The following is a 12,813-nucleotide window of genomic DNA, read 5'->3' on the forward strand; positions in this document are numbered from 1 at the left end:
ACCTGGTGCTGTAGATTTCCTGAAGGGCAGGAAGTGTGCTCCCGGTGATGCGTTGGGCTGACCGCACCACCCTCTGGAGATCCCTGCGGTTGCCGACGGTGCAGTTGCTGTACCAGGCGGTGGTACAGCCTAACAGGATGCTCTCAATTGTGCATCTGTAAAAGTTTGTGAGGGTCTTAGGGGCCAAGCCACATTTCTTCAGCCTCCTGAGGTTGAAGAGGCGCTGTTGTGCCTTCTTCACCACACTGTCTGTGTGGATGGACCATTTCAGATTGTCAGTGATGTGTACACCGAGGAACTTGAAGCGTTTCACCTTCTGCAAGTCCTGCAGGACAATAATCAAGATAAGATAAAACTAGAGCCTGCAGGACTTGCTTTGTGGAGTCAAAAAAGCAGAGGATCTCTTTATTACGTACAGACCTCTCCCCATCTTTACAACCATTTAATTTATATGTTTTGACCATGACAGTTTACAATCTAAGGTAAGACCAAGTTATTTAGTCTCCTCAACTTGTTCAACAGCCACACCATTCATTACCAGATTCAGCTGAGGTTTACAACTTAGGGAATGATTTGTACCAAATACAATGCTCTTAGTTTTAGAGAGGTTCCGGACCACTTTATTACTGCCCACCCATTCCAAAACTGACTGCAACTCTTTGTTAAGGGTTTCAGTGACTTCATTAGCTGTGGTTGCTGATGCATATATGGTTGAATCATCAGCATACATGGACACACATACTTTGTTTAATGCCAGTGGCAGGTCATTGGTAAAAATAGAAAAGAGTAGAGGGCCTAGAGAGTTGCCCTGCAGTACACCACATTTTACATGTTTGACATTAGAGAAACTTTCATTAACATTTGTGTTAGTGCAGTACATGTTGAGTGCCATTCTCTATAAGCATGCTGAAAGTCTGTTGTTAATTTGTTTACAGAGAAATAGCATCGTATAGTTTTTTTCCAAAAGTTTGCTAAGAGCTGGCAGCAAGCTGATAGGTCTGCTGTTAGAACCAGTAAAGGCCGCTTTACCACTCTTGGGTAGCGGAATTACTTTGGCTTCCCTCCAGGCCTGAGGACAAAGACTTTCCTCTAGGCTCAGATTAAAGATATGACAGATAGGAGTGGCTATAGAGTCAGCTTCCATCCTCAGTAGCTTTCCATCTAAGTTGTCAATGCCAGGAGGTTTGTAATTACTGATCGATAACAATAATATTTCCACCTCTCCCACACTAAGTTTACAAAATTCAAACTTACAATGCTTTTCTTTCATTATTTGTTTTTTTATGCATGAGTATGATGGCTCACTGTTCGTTGTACCCAGTGAAAGTTGTGCCCCTGGTTGTTGGCATTTCTTGCCTAAGTTCGCCCACTTTACCAATGAACTAATCATTAAAATAATTAGCAACATCAAATGGTTTTGTGATGAATAAGCCATCTGATTTGATGAAAGATGGCGTTGGATTTGTCTTCTGCCCATAATTTCATTTCAAGTACTCCAAAGTTTTTTTCCCCGGCATTCTTTATATCATTGATCCTGGCTTCATAATACAGTTTCTTCTTTTTGTTGAGTTTAGTCAATTTCTCAATTTGCAGTAAGTCAGCCAGTCAGATGTGCAGCCAGACGTATTAGCCACTCCTTTTGCCCCATCTCTTTTAACCATACAGTTTTTCAATTCCTCATCAATCCATTGAGCCTTAACAGTTCTAACAGTCAGTTTCTTAACAGGTGCATGTTTATCAATAATTGGAAGAAGCGATTCAACATTTCATCAACTGCAGCGTCTGGATGCTCCTTATTAATCAAATCAATTTGTATTTGCCACATGAGCTGAATACAACAGGTGTAGACATTACAGTGAAATGCTTACAAGCCCTTAACCAACAATGCAGTTTTTAAGAAAATAAAAAGTGTTAAGTAAAAACTAAAATAACAGTAGGGAGGCTATATACAGGGGGTACCGGTACAGAGTCAATGTGCGGGGGCACCGGTTAGTCGAGGTAATTGAGGTAATATGTACATGTGGGTAGAGTTAAAGTGACTATGCATAAATAATAAACAGAGTAGCAGCAGCGTAAAAGAGGGAGTTGGGGTGGGGTGGGGGGGCAACGCAAATAGTTGGGGTAGCCATGATTAGCTGTTCAGGAGTCTTATGGCTTGGGGGTAGAAGCTGTTAAGAAGCCTTTTGGACCTAGACTTGGCGCTCCGGTACCGCTTGCCGTGCGGTAGCAGAGAGAACAGTCTATGACTAGGGTGGCTGGAGTCTTTGATACTTTTTAGGGCCTTCCTCTGACACCGCCTAGTATAGAGGTCCTGGATGGCAGGAAGCTTGGCCCCAGTGATGTACTGGGCCGTACGCACTACCCTCTGTGTGCCTTGCGGTTGGAGGCCGAGCATTTGCCATACAAGGCGGTGATGCAACCAGTCAGGATGCTCTCGATGGTGCAGCTGTAGAACGTTTTGAGGATCTGAGGACCCATACCAAATCTTTTCAGTCCCCTGAGGGGGAATAGGCTTTGTCATGCCCTCTTCACGACTGTCTTGGTGTGTTGGACCATGATAGTTTGTTGGTGATGTGGACACCAAGGAACTTGAAGCTCTCAACCTGTTCCACTACAGCCCTGTCGATGAGAATAGGGGTGTGCTCAGTCCTCTTTTTTTCCCTGTAGTCCACAATCATCTCCTTTGTCTTGATCACGTTGAGGGAGAGGTTGTTATCCTGGCACCACACGGCCAGGTGTCTGACCTCCCTATAGGCATACAGTACAGGAGGGGACTGAGCACGCACCCCTGAGGGGCCCCCGTGTTGAGGATCAGCATGGCAGATGGGTTGTTACCCTACCCTTACCACCTGGGGGAGGCCCGTCAGGAAGTCCAGGATCCAGTTGCAGAGGGAGGTGTTTAGTCCCAGGGTCCTTAGCTTAGTGATGAGCTTTGAGGGCACTATGGTGTTGAACGCTGAGCTGTAGTCAATTAATAGCATTCTCATGTAGGTGTTCCTCTTGTCCAGGTGGGAAAGGGCAGTGTGGAGTGCAATAGAGATTGCATCATCTGTGGATCTGTTGGGGTGGTATGCAAATTGGAGTGAGTCTAGGGTTTCTGGGATAATGGTGTTGATGTGAGCCATGACCAACAAATATTTACAGTGGGGGAAAAAAGTATTTAGTCAGCCACCAATTGTGCAAGTTCTCCCACTTAAAAAGATGAGAGAGGCCTGTAATTTTCATCATAGGTACACGTCAACTATGACAGACAAATTGAGAATTTGTTTTCCAGAAAATCACATTGTAGGATTTTTTATGAATTTATTTGCAAATTATGGTGGAAAATAAGTATTTGGTCACCTACAAACAAGCAAGATTTCTGGCTCTCACAGACCTGTAACTTCTTCTTTAAGAGGCTCCTCTGTCCTCCACTCGTTACATGTATTAATGGCACCTGTTTGAACTTGTTATCAGTATAAAAGACACCTATCCACAACCTCAAACAGTCACACTCCAAACTCCACTATGGCCAAGACCAAAGAGCTGTCAAAGGACACCAGAAACAAAATTGTAGACCTGCACCAGGCTGGGAAGACTGAATCTGCAATAGGTAAGCAGCTTGGTTTGAAGAAATCAACTGTGGGAGCAATTATTAGGAAATGGAAGACATACAAGACCACTGATAATCTCCCTCGATCTGGGGCTCCACGCAAGATCTCACCCTGTGGGGTCAAAATGATCACAAGAACGGTGAGCAAAAATCCCAGAACCACACGGGGGGACCTAGTGAATGACCTGCAGAGAGCTGGGACCAAAGTAACAAAGCCTACCATCAGTAACACACTACGCCGCCTGGGACTCAAATCCTGCAGTGCCAGACGTGTCCCCCTGCTTAAGCCAGTACATGTCCAGGCCCGTCTGAAGTTTGCTAGAGTGCATTTGGATGATCCAGAAGAGGATTGGGAGAATGTCATATGGTCAGATGAAACCAAAATAGAACTTTTTGGTAAAACCTCAACTCGTCGTGTTTGGAGGACAAAGAATGCTGAGTTGCATCCAAAGAACACCATACCTACTGTGAAGCATGGGGGTGGAAACATCATGCTTTGGGGCTGTTTTTCCGCAAAGGGACCAGGACGACTGATCCGTGTAAAGGAAAGAATGAATGGGGCCATGTATCGTGAGATTTTGAGTGAAAACCTCCTTCCGTCAGCAAGGGCATTGAAGATGAAACGTGGCTGGGACTTTCAGCATGACAATGATCCCAAACACACCGCCCGGGCAACGAAGGAGTGGCTTCGTAAGAAGCATTTCAAGGTCCTGGAGTGGCCTAGCCAGTCTCCAGATCTCAACCCCATAGAAAATCTTTGGAGGGAGTTGAAAGTCCGTGTTGCCCAGCGACAGCCCCAAAACATCACTGCTCTAGAGGAGATCTGCATGGAGGAATGGGCCAAAATACCAGCAACAGTGTGTGAAAACCTTGTGAAGACTTACAGAAAACGTTTGACCTGTGTCATTGCCAACAAAGGGTATATAACAAAGTATTGAGACACTTTTGTTATTGACCAAATACTTATTTTCCACCATAATTTGCAAATAAATTCATTAAAAATCCTACAATGTGATTTTCTGGAATTTTTTTCTCATTTTGTCTGTCATAGTTGACGTGTACCTATGATGAAAATTACAGGCCTCTCTCATCTTTTTAAGTGGGAAACTTGCACAATTGGTGGCTGACTAAATACTTTTTTCCCCCACTGTATATCATCCACATAAGAGTCACAGCAAAATCTTTTGCATGATCTCTTATACACTATTTTAGGCTCAGCTGTTGGAACTTTGGCTTTCCTGGATATAGCCACTATATTGTGATCACTGGATCAAATAGGTATGAACAAAGGTCTACAGAATTAGTAAACAAATTATTATTATATATTTTACCTTTACACCTTTTTCTCCCCAATTTTGTGAAATCCAATTGGTAGTTACAGTCTTGTCCCATCACTGCAACTCCCGTACGGACTCGGGAGAGGCGAAGGTCAAGAGCCATGCGTCCTCCGAAACACGACCCTGCCAAGCCGCACTGCTTCTTGACACACTGCTCGCTTAACCTGGAAGCCAGCCACACCAATGTGTCAGAGGAAACACCATACAACTGGCAACCGAAGTCAGCTTGCATGCGCCCAGCCCGCCACAAGGAGTCGCTAGACCAAACACTGCTTTAACCCGGACGACGCTGGGCCAATTGTGCGCCGCCTCATGGGTCTCCCGGTCACGGCCGGCTGTGACACAGCCTGGGATCGAACCCGGGTCTGTAGTGATGCCTCAAGCACTGCGATGCAGTGCCTTAGACCGCTGTACCACTCGGGAGGTATTAGTAAAAATTTGATCAATACATGTGGATGATCTTGTTCCTGTAGTGTTTGTAAACACCCTGGTAGTTTGATTAATTACCTGAACCAGATTACAGGCACTGGTTACAGTGAGAAGCTTCCTCTTGAATGGACAGTTTGATGAAAACCAGTCAATGTTCAGGTCCCCAAGAAAGTAGACATCTCTGTTTACATCACATACACGATCATGCAATTCACACATATTATTTAGATACTGACTGTTAGCACTTGGTAGACTATAGCAACACCCCAAAAGAAAAGACTTTAGATGTGCCAAGTGAACCTGTAACCACAACACTTCAATAATACTTGGCTCTGAATATATAAAGCACACCTTCCCAATAAGCATTTCTGTCTCTTCTATAGATGTTATATCCTTGTATTGCTACTGCGTATCATCAAATGAATTATCTAAGTGAGTCTCAGAAATGGCAAATATATTAATGTTATCTGATGTTAGCAAGTTATTGATTTCATGAATCTTATTTCTAAGGCCACATAAATTATATTAATATTTTCAGCCCTTTCCTGGGTATCGGAGATAGACATAATATGGAAAAGAGCAAACAAAGCAAGATAAAAAAATATACATTCAGCAGTCCATTAATCAGTTGGTGTGTGTAAGTGTGTGTGCGTGCTGCAGAGTTGAAGCTACGAAGCCATAGGCTTGGCTCTCTCATCCCTTCCAGGCTTTTGGGAGGGAGGGTGGACAATGAGCCGGTCATTGTGGATGTAAGAAATGTCCCGCAGCTTTCATGGCTGGGATAAGTTCTTTCCTCTTATGGCGCACAGCTTCAGGATAGTCTCGTTGAGAAACATGTACGATCCTCTCAAGTTCTTGGCTCTTTCCATAACAGCTACCTTGTCCTTGAACCTCAGGAACTTGACTACTATCGGGCGCGCTCCACCTCAATCTTCCTGTGGTGAGTTTCTACGAGATTATTAACCTCACTTTGTCCTCAGATTTCGTCCAGGTCTCATATATATTCTGCAAAATCTGTCCACAACAATGTTGTTCCGCCTTGATTTCTTCGTCATTGTTATTATGGATTCACATACAGAATTGATGTCCTCTCTCAATGACTTACAGATTGCTGTCATCTTGCCATTCTCCTGTTTAAACTCATCGAGCTGACCCTGGGAGAACTGCAAACTGTTTGTCAGGTCCTGGACCTCTCTGGTCAGGTCGTCCATTATTTTATTAGTTGACTCCACCAGTAACAAGCTATTTTCTTGTTGTTGTAACAACTGCTTGTAGAACTATTTTTGTTTGTTTAAAAGATCCTTCAGCTGTGATAGAGAGACACCACTGTCCTCAACGGTACTCCCGCCAGCTTTGGTCTTTGTCATGGTAGCAACGTAGGTTACGCTGTTACTCCTCGCAGTTCCAGACAGGTCAGGTCGCAGGGAAGATCGTTATCCAACTGATCTAATGTATTTTCTGTCATCCTGTGAACCCCATACCAGTAGTTACGTCCAACCGGCCTCACAATTGCAGACCAAGTGTAACCACACCAGCCCAGGACCTCCACATCCGGCTTCTTCACCTGCGGGATGATCTGAGATGAGCCACCCGGACAGCTGATGAAACAACCAAATAATTTCTGCACAAACTGCCACAAACCGTCTCAGGGTAGCTTATCTGCGTGATCGTCGTCCTCACCAGGGTCTTGACCTGACTGCAGGAGTGGGACAACATTCCACAGGCCACAATCAACAGCCAGATCAACTCTATGCGAAGGAGATGTCGCCCTGCATGAGGCAAATGGTGGTCACACCAGATACTGACAGGTTTTCTGATCCTTTTTTTAAAAGGTCACCAACAGATGCATCTGTATTCCCAGTCATGTGAAATCCATAGATTAGGGCCTAATTTATGATTTGACTGATTTCTTTATATGAACTGTAACTCAGTAAAATCTTTGAAATTGTTGCATGTTGCGTTTATATTTTTGTTCAGTGTAGTTCAACTACCACCAAATGACTGCAAAATGTAGTTAAATTACTAGTTCAACTACATGTAGTTCACTACATCCCAACTCTGCCAACCCCCAATCAGTCAAAGATGAATCTCATCTGTCATTCATAGATTTGTGGTGTTTTCCATGGGATTATATTTTCCTCCATTGCAGAACCCAGATGAGTACCGCACATATCGAGATTAAGGCCGATTATAGATTCCAATCCAATCTCTGCAGGAACACATGTGGATGTTTAATTGAAACAAACGTTTTCTAATGAAGAGTCAGCCGTGAAACTAGGCACTCACTGCTCTCTTGCCCCCTCCCATATACAGTGCATTCGGAAAGTATTCAGACCCCTTCCCTTTATCAACATTTTGTTAAATTACAGCCTTATTCTAAAATGGATTAAATAAAAAATGTTGTAAAATGTACATAAGTATTCAGACCCTTTGCTATGAGACTCGAAATTGAGTTCAGGTGCATCCTGTTCCCATTGATCATCCTTGAGATGTTTCTACAACTTGATTAGAGTCCACCTGTGGTAAATTCAATTGATTGGACATGATTTGGAAAGGCACACACCTGTCTATATAAGGTCCCACAGTTGACAGTGCATGTCAGAGCAAAAACCAAGCCATGAGGTCGAAATAATTGTCTGCAGTGCTCCGAGACAGGATTGTGTCAAGGCAAACAAGATTCTCTGGTCTGATGAAACCAAGATTGAGCTCTTTGGCCTGAATGCCAAGCGTCACATCTGGAGGACACCTGGCACCATCCCTACGGTGAAGCATGGTGGTGGCAGCATCATGCTGTTGGGATGTTTTTCAGTGGCAGGGACTGGGAGATTAGTCAGGATCGAGGGAAATATGAATGGAGCAAAGTACAGAGAGATCCTGCTCCAGAGCGCTCTGGACCTCAGACTGGGGCGAAGGTTCACCTTCCAACAGTACAACGACCAGTGGCGGCTGGCCGATAGAGGGCGCTAGGGCGCCGCCCCCTTAAATAAAATTATTTAAAAAAATAAAATAAATAATAAATAAAAATAATAATAATAATAATAAAAACATCAGTATGTCAATATTTGTGTGTTTGAAATATGGAATGCACACAGTAATATGTGTAAGATATGATAGAAAATCATATTCGCAACCTTTCCTCTGCCTGTCAAACGCCTCGTCAGCTCTGGGCGATACAGAAAGTGCCCCGAGGAGGCGGGTCTACGTAGCAGTTAAGCCAATTGCTAATTTAAGATATGAATGTATGACATAAAATGTAGCTAATCAGCGATTTTAATTCGAATCCAAGGAGGGCGATTATTTTATCGCCCCAAGCTCGCCCCTGATAAAATAAGGACCGGGCTCCAGTGGCGCCATTTTTACTAGACGACAATGGCGAGCGCAAACGTTACTCCTCCAAGACCCAACCCTAACTCGGTGAAATCTCTCCTCCAAGATCCGTTTGAGAGGAGAACTTTGTCAGAGAAAGTTCGGGTGAAAGAGCTGGGCCCAGATCAACCTGACCTCTCAATCAGACAGCAGGCTAGCGAGAAAGGGAAGCAGTATATGCGCGGCTTCTCCCGTAGCTGGTACACCAGGAAGGCTTGGCTAGCTGGGTGCACTGATGCTAATGCTTTATTTTGCTTTCCGTGCTTGCTTTTTAAAACGACGGGGTCAGATTCAGCATGGACAGGTACCGGAGTGAGGGATATGAAGCACCTGTCAGAGAAGGTAAAGAAACATGAGAACACCAGGGCACACATGGACAACTCTGTAAAGCTAGCTGTATTAGGAAGGGTGAACATTGCTACGCAGCTGGATGACGGCCACAGGATTGCGGTGAGGAAACACAATGAGGAGGTGGATAAAAACAGGCACATTCTATCCAAAATTATCGATTGTGTGAAGTTCTGTGGGGCTTTTGAGTTGGCCTTGCGTGGGCACGAGGAGACTGACTCCTCGGACAACCCCGGCATTTTCCGGGGCTTAGTGGATTTTGTTGCCTCCCTCGACAGTGTGCTGGAGGAGCACCTGAAGACAGCTACCGTTTTTAAGGGCACGTCAAAGACGATACAGAACGAGCTGTTGGACTGTATGCTGTCAGTGCTTAAGGATTACATCCTGGAGGAAGTAAAGAGTGCTGATTTTATCGCCATTCAAGCTGACGAGACGACTGACGTTTCCACCCACTGCCAGTTGGTGCTTGTGATACGCTACATCGATGCTAAAAGTAACGTCCAAGAGCGTTTTTTCGAGTTCATTTTAATCGAGAACGCAACCGCCGACACCATCGCTACAGCGCTGCTGGAGAGGCTCAGCACCATACTCTCACATGGACAAAAGGCCAAACTTATTGCCCAGGCTTACGACGGAGCAAGTGTGATGAGGGGAGCCACCGGCGGAGTGCAGCGTAAAATAGTGGATGTGTACGAAAATGCGCACTACGTCCACTGCTATGCACATCAGCTGAACCTCATCATGCAGCAGGCTACTTCACGCATCCCCAGGATCGGCACTTTCTTTTCCGACCTTGCAGGATTTTCTGCTTTCTTCTCCAGGTCTCCCAAGCGAACCACCGTGCTTGACGAAGTGGTTGCGCATAGACTCCCCAGAGCCTCTACAACACGGTGGAACTTCCACAGTCGCGCTGTAAACACTGTGTACGAGTACAGGGATGACCTCCTAACGTGTTTCCAGACCATCAGAGACTCTGGGAACTTTGATGCCCCGACTGTCAGAGAGGCGGGGGGCTTTGTGAGGATGCTCGAAGACGAGGCTTTCTGTTTTTTCCTGGCACTGTTCCACAAGATCATGCCAAATGTGGACATGCTTTTCAGCCAGCTGCAGAAGAGGAACATCGACCCTGTCTTCATTAAAGCACTTGTCCAGAGGTTCACAGACAGCATGCTAACAATCAGGTAAATAACTATATTTACTATTGGCTGATAAAGATGTTGTTAGAAAGATGAATAGTTCACTTACAACAGTTTAAAAGCCTAAATGTGTCTGGTCATCAAAGTGAGTGATTATCATAGAGCCGTCACAATTATATTTGTTTTAGTATTTTAAAAGGAAAGAGAAGACACAATCAGACGTTGATAATAATGCAGGAAAGTACTACACAGTTTGTAATAATTATTCAGGTGTCCACCAGGTCAATTTCTAGAAGAGGCCTAGTTGTTATTGAAGATTAACTTTATTGCTAAGTGCACAGCAGAACAAAATGATGTTGCATCCCTCTCACAAATGTAATAGAAAAAGGCTTTAAAACGTAATAACATCAGTTAATTATGTACATCACAGGTTAAAAGCAGTTACTAGACATAGTTTGTGTGTATATACACACTATCTGTCTGTCTGTCTGTCTGTCTGTCTGTCTGTCTATATATATATATATATATATATATATATATATATATATATATATATATATATAAAAGTCACTGGTTGTGTGTTGAGGGGGAATTACAGTGAGTTAAGAAGTCTGATTGCAAGTTATCAAATTAAACTTTATTTTTTGGACCCAGGGCCTCAATTCCCTCTTTGTGTGGGGACAGCGCATCTGACGAGCAGCAACAGCCCATCAAGCGACGGAGGATGCTGGGACCAGGAGAACAACAGAGGTTGGCTATAGAGGTAAGTTGTGATGTAATTGTCAGTGTTTCCCCCTAGAACTTTTTTCAGGCCTGGTAGTATGTAGCCAAAACCCTGAACAATCAGCACCTTGGTAATCATATACTTGAGTTGGACATAGGCATGTGTCAGTCAGGATCACTTGCATCAAAATAGCTTAATTGCAAATTAAAGCTGATGATGTATCTTTTACAGGTATGTGATACCATCCTGAGTCATGCCAAAGAGAGGTTCTCCTTCACCCAGCACCTCATCAGCGCAACACTATTGCACGGAGAGTTGTTCCCACAACACAGTGTGAAGTTCCCCGATACAGCGCTTGAAACAACCGTGGAGGCGTACCCCATGTTGAACAAGGCCAAGCTCAAAACCGAACTGTCCCTCATCTATGAGAACAGTGAGTTCAAGGCTTGTAGTGGTGCAGTGCCCCTGTACCAGTTCTTCATGGAGAACAACCTTCAGAGCACTTTCACAGAGACTGCCAGCCTCCTCAAGATCCTCATCACCACACCCATGACAACTGCTGAGTCAGAAAGGTGCTTCTCTACACTGAAAAGGATCAAGACCTTCCTGAGAAACAGCATGACACAGGATCGCCTGAACGCTCTGGCCATGCTCTCCATGGAGAAGAAACTTGTCAGGGACATTCCTGACTTTAATCAAAGGGTCATTGAGAGGTTTGCCACTCAGAAGGACAGACGGGCAAAATTCCTGTACAAATAAGATGACAGACACACACACACAGAGCAGCTCTGGCCGCATGTTTCTTTGTATATAGTTGACCTTAGCATAAAAAATCCAGTTATATATGGTACTCTAGAAAGTCTTAATAGTGTCTTTGCTAATATTACTGTATATATGTTGTTTTGTATCAATTAATTGTTGCAGTTCTGGAGCACATTAACAATTAGTCACATTTAGTATGATCATAAAATACTGTATGCTATTCTTCCAGTCAAAGGTTTGAGTTCATCCACTTGATATCCATTTCTATATTATACATCCTTTTATACAGTGTAAGAGTTCCTATAAACTTTATAATAATTTCATGTTATTGTCCACTTTCCACTCTGTTCTGACAGCATGCCTGTTGCGTTGCCTGTTTACTACCAATGGTGAAAAGTTCACTTTAAATGCAAATGAAAGGCTTGGGTTTGTGTAATATGTTTTTGTGTAAGAATGCCTCAACTTTTTAATATTGGCATTAAATAATTACTGAATGTTTCACTGAGCACTGCTGTCCTGCAGTTTGTGTTAAAATATATCGCGATGGTTACAGGAAAAAAAAAGTATGGCACAGCCCCACCGAGAATATTTTTCACCAGCCGCCACTGACAACGACCCTAAGCACACAGCCAAGACAACGCAGGAGTGGCTTCGGGACAAGTCTCTGAATGTCCTTGAGTGGCTCAGCCAGAGCCCGGACTTGAACCCGATCAAACATCTCTGGAGAGTCCTCAAAATAGCTGTGCAGCAACGCTCCCCATCCAACCTGACAGATATTGAGATGATCTGCAGAGAAGAATGGGCGAAACTCCACAAATACAGGTGTGCCAAGCTTGTAGTGTCATACTCAAGAAACCTCGAGGCTGTAATTGCTGCCAAAGGTGCTTTAACAAAGTACTGAGTAAAGGGTCTGAATACTTATGTAAATGTAATATTTCAGTTTTTATACATTTGCAAACATTTCTAAAAAGCTGTTTTTACTTTGTCATTATGGGATATTGTGCGTGTAGATCCATTTTAGAATAAGGCTGTAACGTAACAATATGTGGAAAAAGTCAAATGCCCTGTACATTTGTACATCTATTACATTAAGTAATGATCTAGGTGGTCTATATGTAC

Source organism: Coregonus lavaretus (genome assembly GCF_964263955.1).
Source record: "Coregonus lavaretus genome assembly, chromosome: 5".
Taxonomy (NCBI): domain Eukaryota; kingdom Metazoa; phylum Chordata; class Actinopteri; order Salmoniformes; family Salmonidae; genus Coregonus; species Coregonus lavaretus.